Here is an 18,717-nt window from a genome sequence, read left to right as displayed (position 1 = left end):
AGGAACTAAAAAGCCTCTTGATGAAAGTGAAAGAGCAGAGTGAAAAAGTGGGCTTAAAGCTCAACATTCAGAAAACTAAGATCATGGCATCTGGTCCCATCACTTCATGGGAAACAGATGGGGACAGTGGAAACAGTGTCAGACTTTATTTTTGGGGCTCCAAAATCACTGCAGATGGTGATTGCAGCCATGAAATTAAAAGACACTTACTCCTTGGAAGGAAAGTTATGACAAACCTAGATAGCATATTCAAAACAGAGACATTACTTTGCCAAAAAAGGTCTGTGTAGTCAAGGCTATGGTTTTTCCAGTGGTCATGTATGGATGTGAGAGTTGGACTGTGAAGAAAGCTGAGCGCTGAAGAATTGATGCTTTTGAACTGTGATGTTGGAGAAGACTCTTGAGAGTCCCTTGGACTGCAAGGAGATCCAACCAGTCTATTCTAAAGGAGATCAGTCCTGGGTGTTCTTTGGAAGGACTGATGCTAAAGCTGAAACTCCAATACTTTGGCCACCTCATGCGAAGAGTTGACTCATTGGAAAAGACCCTGATGCTGGGAGGGATTGGGGGCAGGAGGAGAAGGGGACGACAGAGGATTTGATGGCTGGATGGCATCACCGACTCGATGGACATGAGTTTGAGTAAACTCTGGGAGTTGGTGATGGACAGGGAGGCCTGGCGTGCTGCAATTCACGGGGTCGCAAAGAATCGGACACGACTGAGCGACTGAACTGAACTGAACTGAATGATTGGTTTTGAGCATCTTTTGAGCATCTTTTCACATGTCTATTGATCATTTGTATACCTTTTTTGAGGAAATGTCAAGCCTTTGCCTAGTTTTTAATTGAGTTATTTGTTTTTTATTGTCAAGTTGTAGGGATTCTTTACATGTTCTGAACATTAACCCCTTATCAGTTATATGACTTGCAAATATTTTCTGTAGGTTTTCTTTTTCATTCTGTTGATTGCCTAAGAGACTGTTTCTTGATGAGCACCATGGGACCTTAAAAGTTTTCCTGATGGATATACACATCCTACTCTCCCCCTCATTATATTTTCTGGAGCATTCCTACGTATCATTTGATGGTCTTCAAAAATTATTTTCAATGGAAACTTTATGTCCCTGTTACTGACATATCAATAACTTAGTTTATCTATCCATTCCCCTAATGTTAGACATAATAAGTGAGTGAAGTGAAGTGAATATTGGACATAATAAGTGTAAATGAAGCTGGGATTAACATGCTTGCATCTAAATCTTTAGGATCATCTTTCATTATTTTCTTGTAATTGATTCCTAGAAGTGATATGGGCTGACTCAAATGGTTCTTAGTCATCTTGTTAATTTTCCTTACAATTTGTGCCAATTTCATCCCATCTGCAGTGGGGTAAAAGTTCTCTTCTCTCCGTTCTTGCCAACACCAAGTATTATGCATTAAATCTGCTAATTTAAAGGTGAATAGTGATAATATTTGCTTTTAAATACCTGTGTCGTGCCAGAGGATGAGAAACAAGACAAGACCCTGTCCTGGGACATCAATTCTAGTTCTGGTTCTGTCATCAGGCTTCCACAACGTCCTTCTGGCTCTGAGATTTTAAACATCATCGGTTTATCTTCATCTTCTACCGTTAATGGTGACTGACAGTTGGAAAAGCAGTTTCCCTCCCATTCTCTGGGTGAATTCTCACAGCAACCTTGCAGGAAGCATGTAAAGAAACAAGGTCCAGAAGGTGAACAAACTTGCCCAAGGTCGTACAGCCAGTTAAGTGCCTGAGGAGGAAGCATTATCGGCCAACTTCTGTCTGGCTTTCTTTAGGAAACATCAAGATGTGAATTTAGAAGACATTAGCTTGATTCCCAGCCCTTAGAGCCTCTTTCAGATCCCAGAGTCTCATCTATACTGAACCTGGGTGCTCAGCCAAGCGAGGACCATCAAGTATGTCTCAGGTGCTTGGCCTCTGTCCAAACCCAGCATCTTGTTTCTTCCTGAAAGGGGCACTGGGATGCCATCTCTTCTCATTCTCATAGATCATTCCCTTTGCACTCTTTTTTTCCCATTGACATAACATTATGTTAATTTCAGGTGTGCAATGTGACGATTCCATATTTGTATATATGTATTGCAAAATGATCATCACAATAAGCCCAGTTAACATCTGTCACCACACACAGTCACAATTTTTTTCTTGTGATGAGAACTGTCCAGATCCAGTCTCCTAGCTTCTTGCAAATGTGCAATACAGAATTACTAACTCTAGTCACCATGCTACACATCACCATTGCATTCATTTTATAATTGGAAATTTGTACCTTTTAACTCCCTTCCCCTACCTCACCAACCCTCACCTGCTGCCTCAGGCAACTTACCAATCTGTTTTCTATATCCATGAGCTTGGTTTTTGTTTTGTTGCTTATTTGTTTTAAAATCCACAAAGAAGTAAGGTTATATGGTATTTATCTTTTTCTGCCTGACTTATTTCACTTACCTTCTCCGTCTTTTTACACAATCCCTTTCCAACCCTCTTCCCCAACTGGTATGAAATTTCCAAGAAGACTAAACTCTGTAACTGGTAGGACTCCGTACACTGCAACTATTGTTTGCCTGGAGGAAGCCATGACCCTCACTCAATAAAGGAGGGAAAGAGAGTCACCATTTTTTGGAGCACCTACTAAGTGTCAAGCACTCTTCCATTCTGTATGTCCATTATCCTCACAATAAACCTGAGCAGTGGCATTAATAGCCCCATTTTTCAGATGAGGAAACTGAGTGCCAGAGAGATAACGTGACTTGTACTGGGACACTCAGCTATCTGGTGGAGGTGGAACTGGGATTCAAACCCAAGGCCATTTGGACCCCACAGTCATGCTTGTCATTTTTCATATCCCAGAGTTGTGCTATCCAATACGGTAGCCACTACCCACTCCTGGCCATATAAACTTAAATTAATTCAAGTTGAATAAATAAAATTCAATTCCTCAGTAGTACCAGCCACATCTCACTCAATAGCCATACATGGCTGGTGGCTGTATTGGTCACCATCAAATATAGAATTTTTCCACCACTGTGGAAAGATCTGTTGGATAGCACTGCTCTAGAATGTCAAGAAAAGAAAGGAAATTTGGTGATTTTTACTCTTGCAATGGGGAGCCAGCCATCTGCCATTTATCAACCCTGCATGAAGTCTATCAGAAGTTATCTTCCCTGGGTGAGAGCAAAATAAAATTATCCATGGGTTTCTGGGTTGTGTTTTGTCTTTCTCCTGGTTTGGGAGGAGACTGCAAGCTGGCTACACTCATTTCCACACGACAGGTGCCCACAGATCTGTGTCCTCATACCTCTTCTGCCCCCAACCCTTAGGTACCCAGTGCCCTCCTCTGTCAAAGGGGATTCATGATGCTCCTGGCCATTAAAATGAGATGTCTTCACAAGACAAGTCAGATAGGGACTGAGCGAAGTTTCACGACACAGTGAGCTTCATTCCAGCTGGGTGGCTACTGGGTGCATGGAGGCTGCTGGGGAGAGGTGTCTTCACTGAGTGACAGTGAGGAGGAGGACTGATGGAGATCTTTGGTAAAGAGATGTCTGATTATAATTGGATTTTTTCTTGCCTAAGAACGGAAGGAGAAGGGGGCAACAGAGGATGAGATGGTTGGATGGCATCACCGACTCAATGGACATGAGTTTGAGCAAACTCTGGGAGATGGTAAAGGACAGGGAAGCCTGGTGTGCTGCAGTCCACTGGGTTGCAAAGAGTCAGACACAACTGAGAAACTGAACAACAGAATCCCTTTCTTATATTCAAGGAATTCTCATTTTGTAAATGAAGGCAGTCTTCTCCCACCATAGAAGCCAAAAGCCAGGTATTTGCCTTTATAGTTCCCACTGCAGGTATGAGATGGGCAGGTGAGTCAGGCTCAACCAATCAGAGCTTGGGTTACAAAGAAGCTGAGACTGCCAGCAAACCTCATGTGGAGGGTAGGTGAGAATGATGTTGAGATAGTGACCATGGCCAGATATCTGTGGTGAAAGTTGGGTACCCAATGTCCTCACCAGATGACTCCATGGTATAAGGTGTCACATGACCTGGTGTTGTCATTCCTGCCCACTTCTAGAAGTTTCCTGATGAGTTTTGAACTTCTCTCTTTCTCTTTTTTTTAATTTATTTATTTGTTTGTTCTGGGTTTTAGTCATGACATGTGAACTCATAGCTGTGGCATGTGGGATCTAGTTCCCTGACCAGGGATTGAACCTGTGCCTCCTGCTTGGGGAGTGCGGGGTGTTGGCTACTGGACTATGAGGGAAGTCCTTGAACTTCTTATTTAATGAATTGTGTTTCTGCTTATCATCAGCCAGAGTTGATTACTACTGCTTAAAATGAACTGACACAGTGGTGTTCACTGGAATTAGACCAGATCGTTTCTAGGCTGGAGTTTGCTCTGTAGGGGAGCTGGAGTGGAGGGGTCTCTGCTTTGGTCCACATGATGTCCCCATATCAGGACCCACTCATCCTGGCCCCACTGACCTCTTTCCCTGCTGTTGCATTATCACCCTCTTTCTTCTCCCTCAAACTTAGCAAGTCTCCAGAACTGGGAGCTTGGGAGCCCTGCTCTGACTTGTAATGACTTCTTCCATGCCGTGAATCCTCTCTCCAGGTCTTTAGAATTCAGAACATCCTTTCCCTATTTTTCTGCTGAAGCAACTCCTTCTTGAGCAATAATTATCTCAAAGTCTAAGTTGGGTGGAAAAGGGGTCACAGTGTGAAAGCAAATGGAAACATACTAAATAATATATCAAAATAGTACCCCACCATACTTGGGTGAATAACCACCCTGGTTTGCCCAGCTGAGAGTTTTCTTGGGAGATGGGACTTTCTTCCCCATGCTGTGTGGTTTATGGGATCTTAGTTCACTGACCAGGGATTGAACCTACATCCTTGGCAGCGAAAGCTCAGAATCCTAACCACTGGACTGCCAGGGAATTCCCTGGGAAATGGGACTTTTGACTGATAGCAAACAGGAAAAGTTCTGTGCAAACAAGGATGAGATGATCACCCTATACTTTAGTACTATTATTACTAATCCTGTTTTTCTACACAGTTTTATATAGCTTGCTAAGGACAGAAGCAAGACCAGGCTGTCATCAACAGGCCCTTATCAAAGTTTTTTTCTTTCTGATAAGTGAAAAAAATTCTCAATGTTATTTCAATTTTCATTTCCTTTAATATGAGTGAGCAGAGCATCTTTTTATGTTTGAAAGCTATGTTTTCTATACCCTTTCTCTGAACTAGCTATTTATACTCCTTATGTACCTGTTTTTTTTTTTAATTATAAATATAGACATCTAGTATTGATTGATTTTTTTTCTCCTTGACTCCTGCTTATATGACAGTAAGGAATAAAAAATGTATCAGCCCACAATGTGAATAGAAGAGGAGGCAGACATCAGTGGTCCAGAAATTTTGGCAGACTTACAGCAGACAGAGACAGAAAAGAAGTACTGACTTTAACAGGAGGAGGAAGTTACGATCTAATGTCTGCAGAGAGGAATATTGATAACTGAAAGGTGAGCCCAGAATCCTTTCATAGAAGAAATGGATGTTAAAGTTGAGGAAATCTCCCAGAGAGTAGAACAAAAAAAGCCAAAAAGAGGGATGAAAGAGAAAAACAATGAGAAAATTAGCTCAGTCCATTAAACACAATTTCTAAAGAAGTTTAAGACATATAGAAAAAAATAGCAATCGCTACAAAGAAAACAAATGAAAAAGTGTGGAAGAAATAAAACATAAACCCACATTATTGGGTTCAGTAGAAACAGTGTTTGTAGTTATTATAGGGTAAACATGATTCATCCACTTAACTATATTGAATAATGCTGGGTAGGCACGTAGAGTAGGTTAACATGTGAAGGGAAGTAAGTAAGGACCCAAAGGATGATTCAGAGTCAGGTATCTTAGTTGGGGCCAGCTAACTGCTGTAACAAAAATTCTCCTTGTCTGAGTAGCAGAATCTAGTAAAAGTTTATTTTCTTGTCTAGTTTGGACAGCTGTCTACTAAGAAGTGTCTCATTGATCCAGATTCCTCCTATTCTGCAACTCAGCCATCTCCTAGAGCCTTGAAGTCCTTCACTTTCAAGTCCTTTAAAGTCCTTCACCTTATAGCTGAGGAAGTATAAACAATTATATGAGAGGTTTTTATGAGTTAGGCCTGAGAATGGCATACATCATATTCATTTGGCCAGAACTTGGTCTGAACCACCAGGAAGGTTGGGAAATGTTGTCTAATTGTGTGTTTAGGAGCCAGAAAATAATGTGAGGGGAGCAAGTAGCAATATTTGCCATATTAGACAAAGGTAGGGTGTAGGGTGGCGAACAGGTATTCAGAGCTTCCCAGATGGCACGAGTGGTAAAGAATCCATTTGCCAATGCAGGAGACATCTGAGACAAGGGTTTGATCCCTGGGTCAGGAAAGATACCCTGGAGTAGGAAATGGCAACCTTCTCCAGTATTCTTGTCTGGAAAATTCCATGAGCAGAGGAGCCTGGAAGACCACAGTCCATGGGGTGGCAAAGAGTTGGACATGACTGAGCATGTACGGACCCCACGTATTTATCGAGCACCTACTATGGACCAAGCATGGCAGATACAACAGCATGTGGTAGTGGGTAACAGCAGGTCGAGTTCCTGGGGGAGGGGGTGTGGAACCTGGCCTTAGAGGCGAATGTGGCTAGAACGGAGTTTTACTGATTCTGTAGAAAGTAGTAAGGGCTTTGGACTTGATTTTGAAAGAAATGGAAGTCCATTAAATGGTATTGAGCATAATGTGACCCAATCTGCTTTATGTTTTAAAATGATCACTTTGGCCACCTTGTGGAAAATAGATTGGGAGGTCAGGGCTGGACACAGGAGTAGGAGTAGAGCTTAACTATGTCAGGGAGGCTAGAGATGAGGGCAACACCTGGCCTGATGTGATGGCACTGGGGATAGAGAAAGGTGGATAAGAGAAATATTTAAGAGGTACTGGTTCAGACGATAAAGAATCTGCATGCAATGCAAGAGACCAGATTTGATCCCTGGGTCAGGAAGATCCCCTGGAGAAGGGAATGGCAACCCACTCCAGAGTTTGCCTGGAGAACTGCCTGGAGAATTCCAAGGACAGAGGAACCTGGCTGGCTACAGTCCACGGGGTCGCAGAGCCGGACACGACTGAGCGACTAACGCGTGCACATACACACTCTAAATAAGAGACGTGGTGACTGACTTAATGGGGTGGGAGGGGCATGTGAAGGAGAAAGAAGGGACAGGAATGATTGCTAAATTTTTGGATGAGTGGTCTGTGGGACTCTAAATGGGAGTTTGAGACATGAAAGCACTTTAGAAAAAAGGCCAAAGGGCGCAACAAAGCCAGTGCGTTACATTTTACAGATGGAGAAACTGAGGCACGAGATACTAGCAGGCGGAGTCAGACCGTGTATCGCTCGTCTCACACCCCCTTAGATGGGTGAAAGGACCGAAGGGTCTTGGGTACCTATTAAGGGCCAGTACCTGGCCGGGCCCGGCCCCTCCCTGCCCTGCCTGACAGACTGTCAATGACCGTCATTCGTGTCTCAATAAAGTTATTGAAATTGACACTGGTTGCTAAGGAAGTAGGTCGCCGAGCCGGTTGCTAAGGAAGTGAGCGGCCTCGTTCTCTCCCCATCCGGGGCAGCGGGGAACGGCTGAGCCAACGGCTAAGCCTACGGCTCGCCGCCGCCCCCGCAGCCGTCCGCTTTCAGCTCGGGCTGCAGGTGAGTCGGGGTGGAGCCGCAGGGCTGCTGGGCAGGGCCGATCTTTCCGCCGCATGGTATCTTCCCTTGGAGGCCCGCGGCGGCACCACCGACAGGCTTTGCAGCTCCGGCAGCGGGAGCATCTTCTGCCCTGCCTCCTGATCTTCAGGCAGTTCTGACGGCCTCGTCCCCTTCTCCCCCAAGCGGGAGTGCGGCCCGACCCTAGACCCGGCCGCGAGGGGTGGAAGTCAGAGACGGAGCTCTGGGGCGAAGCGGGAGGGAGAGGGGAAGCGGTAAGGGAGGTGGGGAAGCGGTAAGGGAGGTGGGAAAGCGAGAGCTTGGGGTCCAAATCTTGGCGCTGCCCCTGGCTCACTGTGTGACCTTGGGCAAGTCCCTTTCCCTCTTGGCCTCAGTTGACCTGTTTGCTCAGTGGGGTCCTAACACTTGCTGCTCGGCGTGTTTAAGATATTGAGCCGTGTATGCTGGAAGTTCCCTCCGTGGGGAGGAGAAGGGCCAAGAGTCCAACTTGAAGTCCGAGTGTCTGGATTTGAGACTCTGCATCTCCACTTAGTAATGGTGTTGGCTTGGGCAAATTAATCTCTGAGCCTTCTTTTCTTATCTGTAAAATGCGTTAATGAACTGCAGTGGGAATCAGTAAGACGGGTATGTCAAGTAGCTTGGCACATAGTAAGTGCTCAACAAGCTGTTAGGAGGCATGTGGGGTGGTTTGAGTAAAGCTTCCTTGGAGGGGTTGACTTTGAGACAGGTAGGGTTTAGGTATGTAGTGCACCAGCTCATATGGATGTTCCTCCCTTGTTGACATCCCCTCTCAGTTTTACTTCTTCATTCTGCTAAGAGCAAGGGAGGTGGTGTGGATTTCTGCAAAATAGTCCTGGTGGGGTAAACCCTGGGGTCAAGTCCTTGTTGATAGTTGAGGTTATGGTTTTATTTTTTTACTTAGGTCTTGTTGACTCTTCCAGAAGACAAGGAGTTATGTTTCTGTCTTTTGAGAAGTGCTTGAAACAGTAATAGCTATTTCCAAGTGTGATTGGCCCTTAAACAACACAAGTTTGAACTGTGTGGATGCGATTTTTTTTAAACGAAGTTATGTACTTCACCTTTATGTATAAAGAACTTGAGCATCCATGGATTTTGCTATCCACATGGATTTTGGTATCCACTGGGGCTCCTGCAACCAATTCCCCGCAAATACTGAGGGTCAGCTGTATATGATTAAGAAGCACTTTTCAGGTATATTATCTCATTTAATCTTCACATAGACTTTGCCAGGTAGGTGGTGATGTCATCTCCATTTCGAAGATGAGGAAACTGAGGCTAAGAAAAGTGAATGACTTGCCTAAGAATTTTATACCTATTAAGTGTTGGAGCTGGACACACTTCCAGGTAAATCCTGTATTTTCTTCTCCGTACCCTTATATCTCTGATTTCTCAGCGGTTCTTTTGTTCCTTCTGACTGCTGTGGCTAGAGGCTTTTCTTCCACTGACAAGGAAACAAGATCTTACATAAAGCTTCAGTTAAATAGATACCATCAAAGTGTGAACTTCAGAACAGAGTTGGAATGTTTAAAGGGGTTTCTCTGTCCTCCTGACCCCTCCTCTTTAAAATGAGAGGAGTAAGCTAATGGGTCCTTTTAGTGCTATTGTGCAATTCTGATGGCATGCTAGTGGTTTAAAAGCATGGAATGAAGCTGCCTGGCTTCAAATCTTGGCTCTGCTGCTTCTAAGTTGTGTGCCACTGAGTAATTTGCTTTACCTCTTTGTGCTACAGTTTCAGCATCTGGAAAAGTAGGGTAATAATAGTATCCACCACCCATGGCTGTTGTGAGGATTTATGTACGCCTAATACATGTGAAGTGCCTGGCAGTTTTGGTAAACATTAGCTATTGTTATTTAGGCTTAACATAGCCTAAATAACGGAGAAGGCAATGGCACCCCACTCCAGTACTCTTGCCTGGAAAATCCCACGGATGGAGGAGCCTGGTAGGCTGCAGTCCATGGGGTCACTAAGAGTCTGACACGACTGAGTAACTTCACTTTCACTTTTCACTTTCATGCATTGGAGAAGGAAATGGCAACCCACTCCAGTGTTCTTGCCTGGAGAATCCCAGGGACGGGGAGCCTGGTGGGCTGCCGTCTATGGGGTCACACAGAGTCAGACACAACTGAAGCGACTTAGCAGCAGCAGCAGCCTAAATAACCTGAATTATGCTTTATATTCTAATGACGGTTAGTGAATGAATAAATTAAAGCATATGCTGATGTTACTAGGTCTTGTCAACTTCACAGGGTCACTGAATTCATAAAACAGTAGCTGTCATAGTATGGTATAAATGTCACTGTTACAGGGTTGCCCCAGGAACCTGTAATCCCATGTCAGAATGGATTGCAAAGAAAAACAAAAGCTGATGGTCAGATGCCAGGTCTGGTTGTCGGACTCCCAGTTCAGTAAATGTTTACCAAATCCCTATTTGCCAAGCATGTGGGGCATGTGGAGATCAGCCCCAACTCCACATTCTTCAAGGACCTCGGAACTTAATTTGCATATCGCTAGCATTTCAATTGAATTTGATGTGAGTTCATGTCTTGTGTTTTCCCCTCCTTGGTGTAAAGATGTGGTTTCACATCTCTTGTGTCCTTAGGTTTCTGTTGGGTGCCTGGGCTAGAAGTCTTGGCTTGCTCTCTAAGCCCTTTATCCACTGATTTATGGGTCTCTGAGAAAGAACCTTCTGTTGTGCTGGTTAATAATACAGGGCCCTCTTTATGGTGCCTAATGGTTTACAAGAATGCTTAAATGTGTCTTCACTCATTTGGTCTATCAGTAACCCTGTGAGGACAGGAAGGTGCAGATTGAGATTCCCATTTTGCAGTCGAGGGACCTGAGGTAAGAAGCCAGGCTGCTAGTGGGTGGCCCATTTCACATTGACCTTCAGGCCTTCTGACTCCAAGTTCAGTGCTCTCGCCCTACTGGCTCAGTTTCATTCACTTGCTGAACACGTGGTGTGTGTCCCGTGCAGTTCTAGCCTGGAGCTGTGATGGTCGAGAGGTAGGTGAGGTCCTTGCTCACATGCAGCTTCCATTCTAATGGCAGTAGCAGAAGAAGAAACCGGTAAATGAATGGAAATAAGTACTCTGAAAATAGTAAGACAGTGTGTCATAGAGAGTAACCTCTCCATGGGGGTGCTGCCACTTAAACTGGGTGCTATTCTAGGATGATGACATTTTTGCTGAGATTTGTGGCCAGCCATTTGAAAATGGCAGAAGAGCAGGGGTAAAGCCTCTTAGGTGGGAATAAGCTTGGTAAATTCTGGGAACCAAAAGAAGACTCAGAGTGGCCGGAGCAAGTGGGTGTGTGGGGGATGGGTGGGAGTGAGGCTTCAAGTCCTGCAGGGCCTGTAGCCCAGAGCACAGAGGTGGGCTTTTATTCCAGAAGCAATGGGAAAGCATTGAAGGCTTTAAGAAGGAAGTGATATGATCTGTTTTGTGTTTTTTAAAAATCACTTTAGCCTCTATGGCCAGTGAATTTTAAGAGGTATAAGAATGGCAGCCTATACAGTTGCTCAGAGGCCAAGTGAGAGGTGATGGTGGCTTTCTAGGGTGTTGGCAGTAGAGATGGTATGAGAGGATGGATTGGGGTTGTGTCATGGAGGTGAAACCAGTGGGATGGTGGTTGAGGGCAAGGAATCATAGATGATTCCTGGGTTTTTGGCCTGAGCAATTAGGTAGATTTTGTTGGTGCCATCTGCCTTGAAAAGGATAAGACAGCTTTTTGGTAAGGTGCCCTGTGTGGAAGAATTAGCTCTGGTTCCCGTGAACCCTTGGAGGAGAGGCACAAGGTATAAACATCCCACTTAGAGCCTCTGGGGAGGAGATCCTACAGGATAGACAGCCAGGTGCGTCTGTTTGAAGCCTCCCCCAGGACATCAGAAGCCCTACTGTTCTTGAAGTCTGGCTCTTTGCCAGCTTGTGGAGTGGCAGGTGCGGGCTGTGCCAGGGCAGTGCCCATCTGTTTCATTGCTGTTGGCGTTGCTGTCCTAACTCAAGATCTTCGCTGATGAAGGTTCCTGGGGGAAGGCTGGCCAACTCTGGGAGACAGAATGGAATCACTTGTGAAGTTCAGTGCCTCAAATGGCCACAGTCTGCCTGCCATAGTGGTTCTTTCTTGGCCATCAAATGACATTTCTAAAGTTTCAGAGCTTTTGATTTGGGAATCCCTTGAGAAGCTGTTGTGTTCTGCTAGAATTCCTAGAGCAGCCTTGAATGGAGTATCTCTTCAGAGCAAGGGAATTTGAGCTGCCTTTTCATTTATGCTAATAACTGCCTTGGTAAATTTAGACTTCACAATGTTGTAGATTCAGCACTGTGAATAGTAAGACTAATAATTTACCACCTCCGCTTGTCTAGCTTTGTTTTCAGTTTAGAATGCTCTTTCCTGCACATTCTTGTGTACTAATGTTTAGTTAGTTGAGATCATGTGGCACATATATTTTACCTAGTTTACAGGTGAAGCGTTGAGAGGGCATTCATTTTGGTCAATAATATTAGATACTTGGTAAGGTGCAGGGCTAGGTAGATCCTTGTTGGTCCAGGGCTGTTCTGTATGATCAAGGCACCCATGTGCCCTGAGAGCTTATTAGAAAGGTAGAATTTATGTCTAGATATAGTCAACCAGTCTGCATTTTACCAAGATGCGCACCCCCAGGGTGTTTCCTGGGTACATTAAAGCTGGTGGTGCACCCCTTCAGTAATAAGTCACAAAACTAGGACTTAACCAAACATAATGGTAATAAAAGTACAGGCTTTCCTTGTTTTATTGTGCTTCACAGATACTGCATTTTTTACAATTTGAAGGTTTGAGGCAACCCTGTGTTGTCAGGTGATGGTTAACATTTTTTGGGGCAATGAAGTATTTTTAAATTAACAATTGCGTTTTAATTAAACAATTGCATTGTTTCATTAGACATAATACTCTTGCACACTTAATAGACAACAGTATAGTGTAAACATAACTTTTATATGCTCTGGGGTACCAAAAAATTTGTGTGACCTGCTTTATTCCAAGATTTGCTTTATTATAGTTGTCCAGAGCCAAATCTGCAGTATCTCCAAGGTATACCTGTAACAGGAATAGCTCACATTTATTGATCCAAATGCTGTCCTTTCTTTGCATGCATTGTTTCGTTTAGTCCTCACAGCAGCCTGGTAACTGAGTACTGTTATGAATCCCATTTTCCAGAAGAGGAAAGTAGAGGCACAGAAAAGTCAAATAACTTACCCAAGCCTGCTGACCCCATGTCCACTGCTCTTCAGCCACTCCTTGTTCATCTGTTTTTCAGGTGGGCAGCACCTCCCTGATGTCTTGTCAAAGGCCTTTCTTTCCCTTTTGTACCCAGGTGACTAACTTCAAATGCTGATGAAGGAAAAGTGACTTCATAGAATGACTGAAGAAATCAGGGGGAAAACCCTTGGTGTTTGAATATAATTCTGGATGTCAATTACTTGACTGACAGGCATTAGACAGATAACCCGATTGGTGAGATAGGCTACCTGTCCCTCTTCTTAGCTCTAACTCAGGCCTGAAACATGAAGCAGGTAGGCACTGTGAGCTTGTATTCTGAATCATTCAGACCTGAACTGCTTCTATATTCTGGTGATAACATCTGTACCAATGAGGAGAAGCTGGCTAAAGTCCTATGCCACCAGCTGACTAATTGCAAAAGATTCCCTTTGTTGAGCCTCAGCTCTCCCTGTCTGCTGGGTGGGATTTTCCTTTCTATATCCCCTTATCTCCACAATCTTAGAAAGAGTTCTTGATCAAAGCCTGTACCATCACAGGAAATTCTGATGTGAAAAGGCAGCAGGATCTGGGTGGAGACATGAATTATAAGCACAATTCTGCCATTTGCTGTGTTACCCAAGGCAAGTAACTCAGCATCTCTGGCCCTCAGTATCTGTATAGGCAAAATGGACATGGGGTGGTCTTCCAAGGCTCTTCCAGCGCTGCCTGAAAGACAGCTTTGAGTTGGGTAATCTTTTCCTTTTCCTTGGTGGCTTGATGCAGTGCTTTCTCCCAGGCCTTCCAGGGTGGGGCTTTGAGAGCTCTGTCTTGGCAGTCAGAGATCCTTACTGTCAGCTCATCTTATCAGCACAGACATCTGCATTGCTGCCTGGGATGTTCCTGTTTAAGGCTCAGTTGGTCTTGGTGACACACTGTGTCCCCTCACTTTGTCACACTGATAGCAGACGGAGAGCTCTTCACACACAGGCACGTCTATCTTTAGCATGCTGGTGTATTTAAATCATAGTTTGCATTAGAGAGCATCAGTGATAATTGTGGTGGGTGTGGTTTTATTTTTATAATTTTTGGCAAGATATTTGCAGCAGTTGCATTTTGTCATATTTGAACATAGTGTATAAATGGAAGTGGGTCCAAGTGAAATAGAAGTTGTAATAGATTCTTGGGAGCTGAGACTGGACATGCTGTTACCCACCCTGGGGTCCTTCATCCCCTTCAGCACTGGTTTCTAGAAGGACTTGCTTTGAGGCTTTCATGTGTGATGTAAATTAAACAGAGGCTAAAGCTCATAGTACTGTCTCCAGCGGCATAGGGGACTGCAGTAATCATTACTTTATAATAACCTAAGCAAAAAAGTCTAGCTAGTAAATCATAAAAGATTCCATCCAGATAAGCTAAAACGTCAGCTTGAGTTACTTAAGATAACCGCAAGAAGATAGTTCTTGGTGGAAATAGTTACGGGTTTTGCAAGGTCTGCAATAGCAGGTTAGATTCTAGCCCAAGAAATACATGGTGTTTTTCCCTCCTTGTTTCTTCAATTGTCAGCATTTTTTTTTTTTCCCCTGACTATAAAAATAATGTCCACTGAGGAAAAATGAGGAAAATCCTAAAAAGATTAAGATTCACCCAGAAATAACTACTGTTAAATCATCTTACTGTCCAAAGGAAAATGCATTCCTAAATGTGTTTTATCTCATGGATATGCAGTTCTCACCTGTTTCCCTAATCATTGTCGTTTAGGCTGGTTTCAATACTTAATGCTATGAGTAATGCTACAGTGAACATCTTAAAGATTATCTTTGCATAAGTTTGTATTTACGTTTCTGATGATGTTTTTAAAATTAAAACAATATTTTGGTTGCGGTGGGTTTTCTTTGCTGTTCACAAGCTTTCTCTAGTTGCTGAGAGTGGAGGCTCCTCTCTAGTTGTGGTGCTCAGGCTTCTCGTGGTGGCGTCTCTTGTTGCAGAGCACAGGCTCTAGGCAACGGGCTTCCATAGTTGCTCCATGTCACATGGAATCTTCCTGGAGCAGGGATCGAACCCATGTCCTCTGCGTTGGCAGGCGAATTCTCATCCACTGTACCACCAGGGAAGTCCAAGTTTGTTTGTTTGTTTTTTAACGAGGATCGTTTTTTAAGTTTTTATTGAACTTGTTGCAGTATTGTTTCTGAATTTTATGTTTTGGTTCTTTGACCTGGAGGCATATGGGAACTTAGTTCCCAGACCAGGGATTGAACCCGTACCCCCTGCTGCTGCTGCTGCTAAGTCGCTTCAGTCGTGTCCGACTCTGTGTGACCCCATAGACGGCAGCCCACCAGGCTCCCCCTTCCCTGGGATTCTCCAGGCAAGAGCACTGGAGTGGGTTGCCATTAATCCTTCTCCAATGCATGAAAGTGAAACGTGAAAGTGAAGTCGCTCAGTCATGTCCAACCCCCAGCGACCCCATGGACTGCAGCCCACCAGGCTCCTCCGTCCATGGGATTTTCCAGGCAAGAATACTGGAGTGGGGTGCCTTTGCCTTCTCCGCATACCCCCTGCAATGGAAGGCAAAGTCTTAACCACTGGCACCCCAGGGAGGTCCCCTTGTGATTTCTTTAAACTGGATCCTTTCCTTGTTAAAAAAAAAAAAAAAAAGTAATTGTAAAGGCAGCCTCCTAAATAATGTTTTTAACAAGATAGTGTCTAAACAAAGTTGAAAAGGCAGACATTAATAGTTCAGTGGGGAGGGATTGCCTTTGAAAAAGGTATTCTGATTCAGTTTCAGCTTACTGGTCCACTTGCAGTTGTCTTTTCATATAGTTGCTCTCAATGTGTATTTCCAGTTTTGCATTTGGAGATGTTCATTTAACGTTTCATAACCATTTTTCCGTATTTTCATGTTTACTAATTATGAACTAGTAAACTTTCCCTAGCAGTGGGCACTTATGATGTTTCTGGCTTTTAATAATCACATATAGTGCTGTGGTGAGCATCTTTGCTTCTCTGCCAGCCTCATAAGAGAACGAACAATTCTAAATAAATTAGTTTAGGGAAAGTTAGAACTTTATAAAGTTCAAAAGGAAAACTGTACCTTTTCCTTCTTAAAATTTGATTAGGACCCTCTAAAGACATCTTTTAAAAAAAAGCTTCATGAGATATAATTCACATACCATAAGGTATCTTTTAATAATTTTTGTCAGCCTTCTTTGCTTTCTCCTTAATCTGTTTTTCTTTCTTCTTTTATTTAATTATTTGACTGCACCAGGTCTTGGTTGCGGTACACAGAATCTTCGATCTTCGTTGTAGCACACAGAATTTTTAGCTGTGGCGTGTGGGATCTAGTTTCCTGACCAGAGATTGAACCTGGGCCCCCTGCATTGAGAGCATGGAGTCTTAGCCCCTGGACTACAGTGAAGTCCCTGTTTTTCTTTTTGATACAGAGTTCCTTGTGAGTAGGACTCAGAACATGAGACTTTAACATTTAAACCCTTCATTCTCTGAACAGACTATTGGCTGGTGACATTAACCAGAAATACTATATGTACGTTATCAGTTTTGTGCAGTGGATGAGCTGTGAGAGCAAGCATGTCTTTATGGAATCAGACAGTGAACCATGATATTTTTGATGGACTTCTGGAAAGGAATTTTTAAAATGTAGCCAATTCATTATATTACTGAAACATCCTGTGATTTATGGGATATTCTGTTTGATCAACTTTGGAAACTGTTTACTATAAAGGTAGCATATGTAGGCAGCTGCTCTAACATTAATGTACACACCAGAATCACCAGCGATGTTGATAATGGGACTCTGATTTTGAGGATTTAGCTGGGATTAGATTCTAGGGGTTACACCAAGTGGGACGGGGGATGATTTTAGGTGACTCTCCGATACAACATCCTAAATTCTGTTGAGTTGACACTGTGAGAGTTATTCCTTCTGAAACTCTTTTGGCTCTTCTGACTATGTCAAGAAGAGAATTTGGTTCCAGTCTTTCTTAACGTGTGCTAAGTTCCCTTTCTAACCGAGGGAGATCAGTTCTGGGGCCTTAGGTAAGCTGAAGTTATTTAGTTTGAATTTAGTAACACTGTTGTGTGTCCTTATATTTATTTTCAGTTACCTTCCATTTACAGCAAGTGATACTGGTTTTCTATTTATGGTAGTGATAGAAAGTTTCTTATAAAAAGAAACGTGTGTTAAAAGTAGGTTTAATGCAAAACCTTAAGTCAATAATAGTACAGGTAGTGTATGGATATGGCAAAAACTGTGAAGTCAGATGACTGACATTTAGGACATGCTGGTGTGGAAAAAAGGCCATGAACTTTGGAGCCAGGTCACCCTGGTTTCTGCTTACTTTGCTGCTGATTATCTCAGTCTGCCATGTTGCTTCTCTCTCCAATCTCTAAGGTTTTTTACTCCCGTAAATTGGGTCAGGGCAGAGGCACCTCCTGTGGGCCAGGCATCATCATGCCTGTCCTCTGATCCTCACTCAACCCCAAGTAGCTGGGCATTCATGATAGTCCCATTTTGCAGAGGAGGAAATAGGCTCAGAGGGGTGAGGGAACTTGTATGGAGTCCCAGAGCTGGGAATGGTTGGACTGGGTTTCAATCCCTGGTGTGTCTGAACCTCTTTTTTGTTATTCCAGGCCACCTCTCTCCTTCAAATACAGAATTTGTTGTGGCTGTCTGCCCAGCTGCCTGACTGTCTGATTAAAAGGACAAGTCATTGTGTACACTCATCATCACTACAACATTATTGACAATAGCCAAAAAGTGCAAGTAGCCCGCATGTCCATGGCCATATCAGTGGATAAAGAAAATATGGTGTATACTACAATGGGGTGTTATTTAGCCTTATAAAAGACAGAGACCTTGTCACATGCTACAATACGGATGAACCATGAGGTTGAATGGTGGTTTCCAGGGGCTGGGGAGACAGGGAGGTGGGGAGTTGCTGTTTGATAGGTATAGAGTTTCAGTTTGGCAAGATGAAAAAGTTCTAGAGATCTGTTGCACAACACTGTGAATATCATTACTGAACTATACACTTAAAACTGGTTGCGAGGGTACATTTTATAATATGTGGGTTTGTTTTTTTTTTTTTAACCACAGTTAAAATTTTCTTAAAAGTTAAAAAAAAAGCGCCACTGGTCAGAAGGCAATCTGTTTTTTTTTTCCATTTTGGAAACTCTCAAGCATACATAAAAATAGAACAGTATAATGAACTGTGAACCCATTACCCAGGTCCAGCAGTTATCAGCACATGGCAGTTCTGGTTCACCTATGACCTTTTATCCACCCCACTGACCTCACCCCTGATTATTTTGGTTCCAGACAGCATGTCACTTTTATCTGAAAATGCTTTTGTGTGTATCTGTCAAGAGTAAGAACCTTCTTTTAAAAATACCGTTTTTACACCTAAAAAGTAACAATAGTTCCTTAACATCATCTGATGTTCAGGGTTCGAAGTTTCTTGATGGTCTCATGTATTTTTAATAATCAGCTTGTTCAAATCAAGATCCAGAAAAGAGTCCTACTCAAGGACCAAATGTTGTATTTGGTTGATGAAGTTTCTGACATCACAGTATAAATTTTAAGCAGAGAGACTGTTTCATTTCTTTGCTGGATCAGTACATGGAACAAGAAGTTCCTGGCAGGCA

At 43.3% G+C, this 18,717-nt stretch overlaps 1 protein-coding gene across 4 annotated transcripts in view; it reads left to right on the top strand.

Annotated features, from left to right (window-relative positions):
- The first annotated feature begins 7,628 nt into the window (after positions 1 to 7,628).
- KIF3B (kinesin family member 3B) overlaps positions 7,629 to 18,717 on the top strand; it is a 37,819-nt gene continuing 26,730 nt past the window's right edge. For 2 of the 4 annotated variants that reach the window (XM_006064410.4, XM_006064411.4), the window contains exons 1-2: positions 7,629 to 7,784; positions 9,044 to 9,167. The gene's annotated coding sequence lies outside the window, so the exon portion shown is untranslated. The other 2 variants (XM_044927745.2, XM_006064412.4) reach the window with 2 other exon arrangements.

The sequence above is a fragment of the Bubalus bubalis genome, chromosome 14, assembly GCF_019923935.1.
Source record: "Bubalus bubalis isolate 160015118507 breed Murrah chromosome 14, NDDB_SH_1, whole genome shotgun sequence".
In the NCBI taxonomy this organism is placed as follows: Eukaryota; Metazoa; Chordata; class Mammalia; order Artiodactyla; family Bovidae; genus Bubalus; species Bubalus bubalis.
Note: the sequence above shows the minus strand (reverse complement) of the source record. Positions and strands in the feature narration are given on the sequence as shown.